Here is a 12,182-nt window from a genome sequence, read left to right on the forward strand (position 1 = left end):
CGACTTCCGGCTGTAGCGGCAGTGGTTTTGCGCGTCTGTGGTCTTCTGCCTGCCAGACAGTCAGCCGTCCGCGACCCGTTTTGTACGACTATAATAATAATAATAATAATAATAATAATACGTGAACGGTACAAATTGGCGCAGCGTATACGACATAGGAATTTAAACCCTTTTGCGGAGAGAGTCAACACAAGCTTTAGAAATTGGCTCTTTTGTTTGTCTGCCGTTTAGAGGAAAGCACTGCGGCGTATTATTATCTGGTATTCCGGCTATATTATTTATTATACAGGTTGTCACCTCGTGTTGGTCTCTTTCATTGACTTTAATAAGCTACAAATATTATAGCGTTTCTTAAGTATATCATAAGCCAATTTATTCATAGATATTTTATGTAAGTATGTATGTAATTTTAAAGTTAAATGTTGTATTTTAGGATAAAATAAATGATGTGTTGCATAGTAGTAGTTAAAGAATCGTGGTCATGAGTGAATGCATTGCAGTGTGATACGATTGAACGATACGCACTGTATATAATAAAATATTAATATATTATAATTATTATATTATTATAATATCGTCGTTCCGCTTGCAGAAGCCGAAACCTGCATATAACCGGAAACGTGTCTCCGTGACTCCATCGTTCCGTTCTCCCTCTTGCTCACTCATCTACCACTGACCCCCACAGTGGTTTTGTAAAAACCTACACATATAATATTACCGCCAGACGTAAGTTGTTTACCGATTTATTATGTACATATTATACGTATTTGCAACGACCATATTGTTATCATCAATCGGCTGTGTATTTTATAAATATATAATAAGTACTTATAAAAATATATATACCCTACAGCGTGCATTATACTTTGCAGGACATTGTATTCCCTGCGCTTCTGCTGCATAGTCACAGGTTACATTGGTATGCACCAGTGTGATGTGTGTTCGCGGACTTCTGTATTACTTTATAATATTGTGAATAACAATTTTTTCATTGTAGAGTCTGAAATTTTTTTTATGCATATGTTTACTAATAGCGTAACTTGAATTTGCGGAGAAAAAATGAGCAGAAATAAAATACGGCGTTATATTGTATCACCGTACTGAAGTATTTTGATTTTAGTGTACCTACTTCAGATCAATGTAAAATCTTCATTGGTGTACCTCACTTTGTGAAATAATTCGACCGAAAAAGGCAATTCACCTATGGAAGATTGGATATAGCATTTTATAAATTTTCAAATGTGGTTTAAACTACTCTCTAAACTTTTTTCATATCCCTTAAAACAATCTATACAACTTCCGTCAAAATTATTTGAATAACTACAAATATACGAACATAGCATTTTATTTAACGTTTGAATAACAACAATTAATTGGATATTATGTTTTGTTTGAAAAACCCCATAGTAATGTATAGCAGGTTGGCAAGTCTTCACCAATTTTTTTTTTAAATTTTATTCTGTAACTAATGGAAAGCCTATGAAACAGTAATAATTTGATTTTCCTAAGTCAAAACAAAATGCACGTGGGAACTATGGACTATGGTAAAGAAAACTATCGGAGTTAAAAGAAGAAGCTTATAACACCCCACAAGTTTCAGGGAATTTATTGATTTATTTGTTATAGAAATTAGTTCAGTAGTTTAAAGTTTTTAAGATTATCCATTAATATAAAACTTATTTCAAATAAAATGTTATTAAATTATAATAATTTCTCCAAATGCACTTTAAAAATTTGATAGATATATTTAGCTATAAAAATATTGTACATCCAATATAAATATTAGTTAGTATTTAGGTATTATAGTATTAAAGCTTAAATTAATAACTCATATTATTTAATTATATAAAATAATGCAAGTATATCTATACTAATTAGTGGCACGTACCAATCTATACACACATTTTGGCTTTAATATGAATATCTAAAAGAACCCCTTTGGTCCTTTCCCATTAAATTTAAATGCAAAAAAAAACAAAATCATTAATTTTATCTTGTTTGAACCACTTACAATACTTTATTTCTATATTAAATTATCAAAATATATTATATAATTAATATTATTTTAAAATGTAATACTGTAACAATTTTAATGGTCTTAATGTATCTTAATAATATTTTAATTACAATTAAAATAATTGCGATTTAATGATGGTTGACAATAAATAAAATACAAACTAAGAAAGAAAGGATAAAATAATAAAGTATAATGTGTCTACGTTTTGGGGTTCATTTAGTTAAAATCATTGATTTACTTTGACTGAGAAATATTATGATATATAGTAATCTGTATGATTGTATAAATATTATATTAATAACTGTAATTTATAATAAAGGTATTATCATATTTTAGTGGTATAATTATTTATAATTTTTTATAGTATAAATCTACATGAGTTTTGATTAAATCCTTGTAATGAGAATAATATTTTATGTATTCACGAGTACATTCTTAATTGATGAAATTACTTATTAGTTATTACTAATAACTTATTAGAAACAGAGACAACACAGCCATATGCGTATATTTTCAATAATCTTATTAATATATCTGATAATGACAAAAAAAATTTTCCAGTTTTCTGGAGACCTTCTTAAGTGGGTCGTTATATATATCAGAGCGCTACTATACAAATTTAATACTTATACAAGTAAGATTTAAAGTTACAACATACTTACTAGTTTTATTGTCCAATGTAAAATTGTCTATGTATAGTATGCACAACTGTGTATACATTTAATTTATTATTATAAAACGGTTAATATAAAACAACTATAAATATTTATGAGTGAAAACGGTGCAAGTTAAAAAGGTATGATAAATTTAAATATTTTGTACTTAAGCTATAGATAATAAATACATCACATATGAAGGTTTTAGAGGTATGCACATTTTTTTATAAAAGAGCAAATAAAACTCCATATTTTATAATTAAACTGTTGTTTTATAATATTATTATAACTATAAAAATTGTTAACGTTAAATACAGATAGTTAACGGGGTAAAAGTTCGACGATAATTATTAAATATTATATATTTTGAAACTAAGCGGAGCGCTTGTAAAAAGGTATAATAACGCGTTGATTAGGATCATCAATTTTAATTACAGTCGTAAATTATTTTTTAACTAAAATCCAATATTTGTCGAAAGCTAATAATACACAACTAAACGTCGTTTCACTGCCCTTGTGAAATATTTATTGCGTTTCAAATACATACAGATAAATGAAAAATAATAATTATTATTATTTTATCAACGATTATTTGATATTAACTTATGAAATGTGAGTTTAACACAGCTTTGCAACAAATATGTAATATTGTCATTCGAGCCTGATAATGATTATATCCTACGGACCTGTCGGTATTTACAAAATATGACATTTCTCAAAAAGTGTATGAAATATATTATGGTATTGATTCTCTACATTGCTCAGTGCTCAGATTAATAAATTAAATGTATAATTTCTTATAGCAAACTTCAATGCTTGTTATCTATATTATAGTTAAGCCGTTCAATAAATTCCCACAAAGTCTTCGATTTCGACTTATACGTATAATATGTACGTATATATTTTAATATTATAATTTATAATCATGCCTCAAGCTATTAGTAATTACCTATAATCAATATTATTATATACCTTATATTTTATAAGAATCCTTCGTTTTATATTTTACTGTCATAATAGTTCAATGCCACTGCAAGTGATCTAATATAATTGGAAAATAACTTGATATTTTTTGTTTCCTAATTATTCCGTATACAATAGAGGCCTTTATATATTATAAACAATACACATAATTAATATTTTTAAATTTCAATAAAGCTTTGAAATTTTAAAATTATAAGCATAAAACAAACAAAACATATAATATTATTGTTTTGGTGTAGCACCCTTAGGTTGATTGAAATTGATTTTATTTATTTATACATAATAAAATTTCCAATGTTGAGATCAGTATATGGAGATTGCATCTCTTCTATACTTTCTATATGATAATAAATGCTATAAAAATATGTGGTCACACCAAAGTATATAACAGCGGGACTAGGAATAGGGTTATTAGGTGGTTTTTAGAGAAGAACCGGAATTGACCTAACTAAAATTGGCTTTCGATGTTTAAGTTTATAGATAGATTTTTTGATTTTGTGAATCGATGGCGTTAAATAATAGGCGAGAAATTGCTAGTACTCAGAGCTTTCAATGAAACACTCTATGTTAGTAAATTTTTGAACTTTTAAGTCGTTATAATTCTTATAAACTTATGGTTATGTGATAACAATGGAGATTAAGTTTGTTATGTTACTTTTTCTAATAAAATATTCAATTGTAAGCTCTATTATAAAAAATCTTTGTTGATTAGCAAAAATAATTATCAAATTGAATAAATTAGAAAAGTATAACATTTTTACTTGTATGTATTGGTTTTCAAAAAAGTTTTAATAATATCAAAGTAAATAGCAAAAAAAAAAAAAAAAAAATCAGAATAATACGTTTTTATTGCTATGTTCATTTATTTGGTGTATAGTAAAAACTCAAGACTTCAAACAAATGGAAATAACGCATCGTTAAATTTGTATACTGGTCGATAGTTTTTTTATTTAATTGAATTCTTCATTATGATAATACACTTTTTATATTAAAATATCTTTTATTTTATTATTTTTTTTTTTCAATAAAAATTATAGTTTCTAAAAATTGTATACAATATAATTTTATTAACTTAATTAAATATTAACAATATGTATGTAGGTACCTACTATTTATTCATAATTTTCTATTACATTTTTATTTCACTGTTCCTATTTATTTCTATTATTAAAACTTCATTAATTTTAAGGAAAACTATAGTATGCGTTTCTTCGAAAATTAACTCAAAGTTTCCGAAAGTTTTCTTTATTAAATTTTTAATTAAATTAATACCGCATGAATTATTTTACGTAAAAGACGCTGGCTCGAACTCAATATAATATAGATGCGTAAAAAATAAGAAGAAGAATACGAAATCAATATTCTTTTTATTATATAGCTGTGATCTAGTTTCCATGTACTCGAAAGAGGTCTTTGTAAAGCTATTGTCATGATTTTCAAAAGGATATAGTACTTTGTCCGTTGGACGTGTAGTGCACTTCCGCGAGACACTGTGCATCCTTAAAAAATATATGTTATATATTATATATTATTATTTACCTTTGATAACAAAAATATATGATTCACACATAAGAATAATTTACAGAAATATAACTCTGACTAGACAATTCAATTCGTGCACACAAAGTGATATGTCAACTATTATATTGTCAACTGTAGTATTTCACTGCGATGTATGCGTGAACTGCCATTAACTATAAACAGTTGATATAAAGTTTAGGACAGTATAATATAATGATAAATTATGTGTACTTTTTACACTAACAAAAAAAAAAAAAATTATTCGAAATATTTATTGTTCAGCAAAAATTTGTTAATTCGTCATATCATTATAATCGATACTGGTTGAATCAGTCGATCGATAGTAGATTTTTTAACGGTTATCCTATATGTTAATATATTGTATATATGTCCTAGCATCTTAGTTTTAACGTGGACAATTTAAATTAATTTTATTAATTGTATTTATAAATACAACATAATTTTATGTTGATGCATACTATATTAAATGACAAAATATATACACATTGATATACGATTGTATTATGGTTTAATAATACAGGTATTTTAATTTTGCACGCGTCAATCATTGCGAGCTTATTTTTGAAAAGATAGGAAAATCGGAAGAGCGAAAAGGCTTTTCACCCAAAGTTAAGCTTAATGTAGGTAAGAGAACATCTAAATATATAATATATTCAAAGTTACACTGATGACTGGTCGAAACCACGTGAGAGGGTAGGGAAAGATAATTATGTTATTAAGACCGTACGACTTTAGCTGTATGTGCTTATAATCATATTAAGGCGGCGTCAAAAGGCAACCATAATATATACGTTTATATAATATTATATTGTGTATGCGTAATGGATTTGGCTGAGATCCGTGTTGGCGGCGGACAGTCGCGGAATCAGTGAAAGGGATATAATAATAATGTTATAGCATTAATTTGCACCCTAAACAGTAATTATGCCTTACGGTACGGAAGAAGTTCGTTATAGGCTGCACCCGACAAAAGCGTTAGTAGTATTTGAACATAGCGTATATATTAATCCGATCGATATAGGCACTTGTGCAAAATTATACAAGTGTGTCGATCAAACGTAAATAATAAATAATAATATGTAATAGATAGGTATATTTTCACAAAGCGTGTCCGGTGGTCAGTTAACACGACACGCCTGTGCTAATTATAGTGAATAGTGAATGTACAGATAAAGTCAATGCATTATGTACAAAAACCTAACCTGGGTAAAATAATGATGGTGGAAGTTCTAGAGGTCGTGATACCCCTTGAGATGTTATTAGATTTCAAAGCGAAGCGATAAGGAATGTGTCGGGTCGCTTTACAATGATTATAATTATATTTTTCAAAAATGTTGAATCAGCTGAGGTATTAATAACCTGCGATATTGTGTGTATATAGCAACACTTTTTGAACGATATTGGAAATATCTATTAGTATCCTTCACCAAAAACTATTTATCACGTCTGAATTTTTTAATTTTCATCTATTTTACTTTTTAAGTATCTACCTTTTATATACGAAATAAAAATATTATCTTTTATTAAAAATGTATAATAAATACCGACTTTTATAATGATACATTTTTTATATAAATTGATATTTATAAACATTTCGACTCAAAAGCGTCTGAAAAAGTATTGACGAAATGATAAAAATTATAAGATGGCGGTAGTGGGTCAGTGCTGCAAATCGAACATAATATTATACATGAAATCATACACGATCGGTTTTTATTTCGTCACGGCCAACAATTGTCACACTACGTGAGGGGAAGAACAATTATGACTTGTTATTTTCATTGTTGATCGGAGGACATTAAAAAAAAAAAATCGCAAACTAATGTTTCGGTGGTTATAAAACGATCGACAACCGAATCTATTCGTTGTACGCGCAGATAAAAACGTTGACAGAAGTCGACTGCTGCAGCTGTCGAATGACGTAATATACCGAACATTTATATTTTAAACGTGTTCGGTTGTCTGTCGAAAAAGCGAGTACGCTTTTCAAGCTCCAAACTTCATCTAATATGAAATTCTTGATGTGCATCATCACAGTGTATAGTGCGTATATTATAAAGTAGGAAGGTACTGGGGCTAAGTGTATATGCGTGATGTGTGATGAGCCGAGAGCGATTTTGCATAGTTCTCTATGCAAAGTTTTTAACGGCACACTATATATTATACATCATGTATAATGTATAATATGCTAGTATTATTAAAGGATTTACGTCTAAAAACTTTTTTAACATTCGAAGAATTGTTTAATAATATTTCATAAGTTATACATGCACAGTACCGTAATCGTTCGCATTATGTTTAGTACAAAAGCATTATATTTAATACTTATACATTACCACAGTAATAAGTACCGGAAACACTGAAAATGAATACTTCGATAATGCCATAATACCTAATGTTCTTACTTAATTGATCAATTATATGAGTATTTAACGTTATATAATTAGCAGTATAACATGGTATCTTTATCACGTAAAGCGTGATCAGTCGTACAAAGATAAGTGTCCTATTGAAACGAATTGTTGTAACATTGAAAATAATTATAAAAATTATAAGCCGATTTTGAAGTTAGCTGATGTTATGCCAGTGACACCTTAATTGAATACATGTGACAATATGATATAGAAACGTGCATGTGGGATTGACTTATTGTGACGAGAAGACAACAACTTAGCTAATAATAATAACTTTTTACACTGAATACATGAAATATTTTAATAGTATAGATATACACAAATTTACGATAATCATGATAGACTTAGGTAGTGCATAGAAAAATTGGACTAAGAATAGTGAGACTTAAATATAGAAATAAAAATAGTTTTTAAAAAATACCTTATAACTTTTTAATATTTTCAATTTATTATATATTTTTTTTAAACAAACTATTTATTTAAAGTTATTTTAGTATACTCGTACTTATAAAAATTCCAAAAATTTATTTTGATAATTAAATTGTTAAAAAACCTTTGGTATATAATTTATTTCTTAAGCTAGTATCTGTATATTGATAGATGTCACAGTCAATGACATAGGTTAATTAATACTTCGATAACTAAAATACATTTGTGATTTAAATAATCTAATATTACAGTTTCATATTGTCGTATTGAACGTGACTCGAAATATATCGTAAAACCCAAAAACCACTATAAACATATTTTCTTGTCAGGTATACCTACTTGAGTATGTACCCCTACTGACTACTGTAAATTGCCATTATGGTTGTGAAAATCGTAGACAATATTGAATCTCGATCAATTTGGTGACAAATTCCCTCGTGAAAAATCGAAAAAAAACTAATTATGTAATATAATTTAAAGTAAGAACATCTATATTATCTATATTTATTATTTATGTGTTCAAACAGTATCACAAAAAAAAAGATAAATTAATATATTATTGTTGAGTATTGATAACAATATATTAAATATCAAGTCGAGCACAAAATCGTCCGCTTACGTAGAAAATGGAAAATTGTTATAATTTGTACGTCAACAAAGACATAATAGTACACACAAACTTTCAAATAACTGTTGTCTGATCGTTTTTGTTGAGCGAAGAGGGTAATCCGACAACTTTATCCCTAACCGCCAGAGGATTGTTGTTGTTTTCGTCGTCGTTTATTCCCAAAAACTCCAGTCTGGACCGCGAATTCGTCTTAGTATAAGTAGTTAAAGCCAATCGGAATAGAGGAAAAGAGGGCCGTTTTAAGCGTGTGGTCGAGTCGGTCGTGTTAATGTTCCAATAGCTTCTGGCCGCTCGAAATGGAAAATTTACAGCACAAGTGTTCTATCATCCTTCCCGTTTCAATCTATCCGCACTAGTAAAACCAAGTATAAACTTTCTCTTGAAATCCCTAGGCCCACGCAACTTCGTATACATACGTACATGATACGAGTTCTTTGTTTATTCAGTCGAAACATTTCGGAACTCCCGAACAAAAATTAATAAACATGATCAGTGATTCGATAAAACAACAAAACTATAATAATGCTGGTTAATTATTTCGTGTGTGTATTTAGTATAACATAATATTATATTATTAGCACGTTTCTGTAATTACTGTGGTACCAGGAATTTACGAATGCACAAAATTAGCCAGTAAATTTTATAATAATTATGTCGCGATGTATAATTAGGTACGACGTATATACAGATATAATATATTGAACCGCAAGCGCAATAAAAAAGAACTATAAAAAATAGGAAAAATTTAAATAATACATTATACTAAATGAAATCCATTCCTTAATTTATCATATAGTTTAATATAATTTGAATATATACCTACATATTATATTACATATTATATGTATATACTCGTATACGTATAATGTCAGTCGTAGAAATTCTGTTCGCAGATTTTTGCGCGGACGTAAAGGGGGAATACGATGTAATGAAGCAGGTGTATTAATCCAATGCGCGAGACTTCGCATAAGCCTAAACCCCTCCGACGGTGTTTTAATGCAAACGTATAATCTAAACATATAACTGTATATATATATATATATATCTATAAAATATAAATACTCAAATATATATATATATATAGGACATGTACGTATTGCATCTCGGGGAGGCCAAAGTAGCTCGGCGGGTGTACAGCGGAGCGTTTTATTTGTTCACTTCCGCCGTCGGTAACAAGGGGTTGGAAATCCGTCTCAGGTGCGTTTACGGCGAGATTACGCGGCGGCACTGATGGCGGACGGACGCGCATTGACATGATAAAACGAACCGAAATTCGATTTCCTCTCTCTTCTGTATGGTGCTAACGTTATAAAGGTATACGTCACTTTATATATATATATATATATATATATATAAATATACATATACGTAAACGGGACAACGACGATTTTTATGCGACTCGTCGTCGTAATTTTCCTTTCTTTGCAGCTCGCGCATCACCACCTTTGAAATCACCCTCCGTATCGACTTTACGGTTGTAGCCATACTGTCGTCAGTAAGTGACTCGTCAAATTTGAGAGCGGAGACAGCGTATACAGGTACGAAAAGAAAAAATATAATACACACTTAATGAGACAATTTTCTTTCATGTAAGAAAAAACAACGATTTACAAATGTATATCGATGAAGATTGAAAGTATTACGGATCGCGCAGTATAATACATCGCTGTTGACGAACAATTACTGCTCTTTAGCTTTAATATATATTTTACAAGCCATACGTTGTTGTTCATTTATATTATACGAGTTTTTCCTTATACATATTATATATAAGTTGGTACCTACTTGAGATTCAGACTTGCACACGAGTATCAATCAAGCTATCTTTCTCTCTTACTCTCTCCGTTCCAAAAATGAAAAAATATAATGAAATACAATACGATAATATACGAAGCGGAAACGGTAGGATTCCATTCCAACCATATGATGACCCACCCTACCTTTATAATATAATATTATATGTTATGATGCGTAGCAATTTTATTACGAAAATCAAGCATCATACTACTGTTGTATAACTACCAATAATATATAAGAGTAATTTTTCTTCTTCGAAAACACAACAATTACGCGTTATAGATACAACAAAATCAAACATACAGTGTGTTAGTCGTTTGTTCACAAAAATCACCCACTGTGTTCATATATATATATATATATATATATATATCATAGTATATAATAAATTGTGTATAATATAATATAGACTGATAGTTGTTTAATTGCACATTACAGAACGACGTATTAATATTCATTCATTGATACGATAATGGTTTTGACAGCATATCATTAACCTGCGTGGCTTCAACGTTGTCTGGGCCGAGGGTTTAAAAACGCGGTCCTACGTGTATATAATAATAATAATAATAATAACAATAAAATATGTTACATACACGCAGCCCGGTGTAGTACGTTGGACGATGTTGGTCGTTTTCGTGCGGCAGAACAATAATATATAAATAACGAACAAAAAAAAGTTGATGTCGACGGGGAATTCACAAGTGACACGTTGTAGTCGCGTTTTTGTTTTTTTTACAACGACAAAGCTATAACACAAAAAACCGCGACCAACGTATAATAATAATAACAATATGTTCAATGGTATTAGATTTATTTTATTTAGGTTTTTTTTTTTTTTAATTTCCTGCCAATTATTTGAATTCAACGACCTACCGCAGCAGAAATGTATACAAGTTATTATTTGAAACGAGGTTATATGCACACACTATTTATTGGTAATATAAATGTAGGTACCTATTGCACCAGAATTATAGATCCAAAATACATATATATTATCCGGTATTTTAAGTACGTACAAGTATTGTAATAAAATAATATATAAGCCCGACGTACGAAATTATACGAGTACCTACCACGTGATTCCACCGACGAGTTTTTTCGCTTAACTAATTATTGTTTGTACCATTTTAAAATATAATTTTATCAATATCCTGTATGTGGATATATCAGCGGGGAGGGTAGCAGTTTTTTTAATTCGTTTTTTACAAGTGACCGACCCAATTTTTATTTTTAAATTATAAACCAATAATCGATTATTACCATAGGCACTTTAACTAATAATATAATACGCGTGCATCAGCAAATAATTGTATAAATCAAGTTTTTTTTTTTTTTTTTAACGACATTTGGTATATTATATTGATATAAACTTTAATATATATATATTTGTATACTCAGCTTTGTTGTAATAAACTCGACAGAATTCAATAAACTTTTGCACGACTATTGTTAAATAACGATTTACGTGGAAGTACACAAAACATAATTTATTATTCCCGAGTTAATATTTATTTTGCCATTATAATATTACGTATCGAAAGTACATCGTACAACGTAGATACATATACTCGTATTAATTATTATATTTATCGTTTATTATGATTATTATGAATATTATGACGGTTGACACGATTTAGTCGAACCAGCGATAAATTAAATAAGCCATGTCATTTCCATACAATCATGGTAGTGACAAAATACACAAAATACCA

The 12,182-nt window shown here is 28.9% G+C and overlaps 1 protein-coding gene across 1 annotated transcript in view; it reads right to left on the reverse strand.

Annotated features, from left to right (window-relative positions):
* Positions 1–12,182, reverse strand: part of LOC112602478 — a 212,066-nt gene that overhangs the window by 48,721 nt on the left and 151,163 nt on the right. The window lies entirely within an intron of this gene.

This window comes from Melanaphis sacchari, unplaced genomic scaffold (genome assembly GCF_002803265.2).
Source record: "Melanaphis sacchari strain LSU unplaced genomic scaffold, SCAv2.0 Contig8_pilon_pilon, whole genome shotgun sequence".
In the NCBI taxonomy this organism is placed as follows: Eukaryota; Metazoa; Arthropoda; class Insecta; order Hemiptera; family Aphididae; genus Melanaphis; species Melanaphis sacchari.